This window comes from Meleagris gallopavo, chromosome 29 (genome assembly GCF_000146605.3).
Source record: "Meleagris gallopavo isolate NT-WF06-2002-E0010 breed Aviagen turkey brand Nicholas breeding stock chromosome 29, Turkey_5.1, whole genome shotgun sequence".
Lineage (NCBI taxonomy): Eukaryota > Metazoa > Chordata > Aves > Galliformes > Phasianidae > Meleagris > Meleagris gallopavo.
This window is the reverse complement of record NC_015039.2, coordinates 956,592-958,179: the sequence shown is the minus strand read 5'-3', so window position 1 is coordinate 958,179 and position 1,588 is coordinate 956,592.

The window sequence follows — 1,588 nt, the reverse complement described above, 5'->3', positions numbered from 1 at the left end:
GGCTCGGCAGAGATGGGGCCCGGGCTGAGCTCGGAGCGAGGCTGATGGCAGCGCTGGGCCCGGCCGAGGGGAGCGGGATGGCTGGAAAGGCCGAGGGGAAGGGGAGCGAGGCCGGAGAGGCGGCGGGGAGCGGGGGAGGCCGCAGCACGGCGCCGCGCCCCCAGGCCCGGCTCCAGACCCCGGAGACGGCGAGAAAAGCGCGGAGGCCGTTCGCGATTCGGCTCCTCACACAACGGGAGCGGAAGCCACGCGAGTAGCCCCGCCCGCTGCTTGCGGGTTGGCTGTGTTGCTTGTCAATTAGCACTTCGAGCATCTATTGGGTACTTCTTCTGTCCGTTTGGCCTGATTCAGACTTCTATTGGTGCATTTGTCTTTCAATTCCAAAGAGGGCCCGCCTCCTTGCCTGGATAACCTACCGTTGCTTTCGATCCCGCCCGAGAGGGAGGCCGCGCTCGTTTTCGACACCTCATTGGCTCCCGGGGGTCGCAGTGGCGCGAGGTGGGCTCTTGAGCCCTTCTTAATATCCGATTGGGCGGAAACAGTGTCAGTCAACCTGAGCTCAAGGCAGTTAAGGGGAGCTAGTCGGCCTTTCTGTGTTGTCGCGAGTTCGAGTCCCGTCTTCTCCGAGTAGTGGATGAAGACGAGCTTATCTACAATTTAATAAAGTTTAATTATGGGGTTTCGTTTCTAATAGCACTCAACGGCATTGAGGAGTACCTGGAACTGTGCACTGCTTCTCAGGAAACCCCTGTGCAGGCTGAAGCCCGGTGCCTGGCTCTGGCCCCTCTTGTTGGGACTGATGGAGCCTTGGGACCCAGCTCGGGGTTTGGGCATTCCTCAGCTGCTCGCAAAGGTCCTCAGCAGCCCCGAGGCCTCTTGGTTCTCTGGGCTGGGGCACGGCAGGGGGATGAGATATCCCAGCTGCTGCAAGGAGCTGAAACCTGAGCCGGACTGGATATAAATAGTGGTTTTGTGGGATGGGGGCTGCGGGCTGGGGGGAGTTCCCATCCAGAGATCAGCTGGGGAGAGGCAGATCTGCCTGAGGAGGATGCTGCCCTTGGAGCTCCTGTAGCGGGGGATGGAGATGGAGATGGAGCTCCTGCAGCTCCAAGGGCAAGCGGTGCAATCGCTGCCTGAAGTGTATTTGCTGAATCGTTTTTTTGTACACGGGGGAACAGCAGTGTGCTGGTGGAAGTAGGAGAGCTTTTTTGTGACAGCTGCCAAGACTGAACTGTGTCCTGTTGGGAAAGAGTTATGCGGTGAAGGCCTACCAGCCCCATCCTTGGTCTGCACATGGGCACCATTGGCTCCACGGTCTCTGAAGGAAGCAGTGGGCATGGAAAGGCTGCCCAGGGCAGCAGGAATAGCCCTGAGCTACTGGAATTCAAGAAGTGGCTGAACAACCCCCTCAGATGTAGGGTCTGGTTTTTTTGTGTGGTGCTGTGTGGAGTCAAGGGTTGGACTCAGTGATCCTTAGGGGTCCCTTCCAACTTGGGAAACTCAATGACTTTCAGGGATCTTTACAGATCAGCAGCTTGCTCTGCACTGCCCGTGGTGATCCTCCCCACAAACACAGCTGTAATCCACG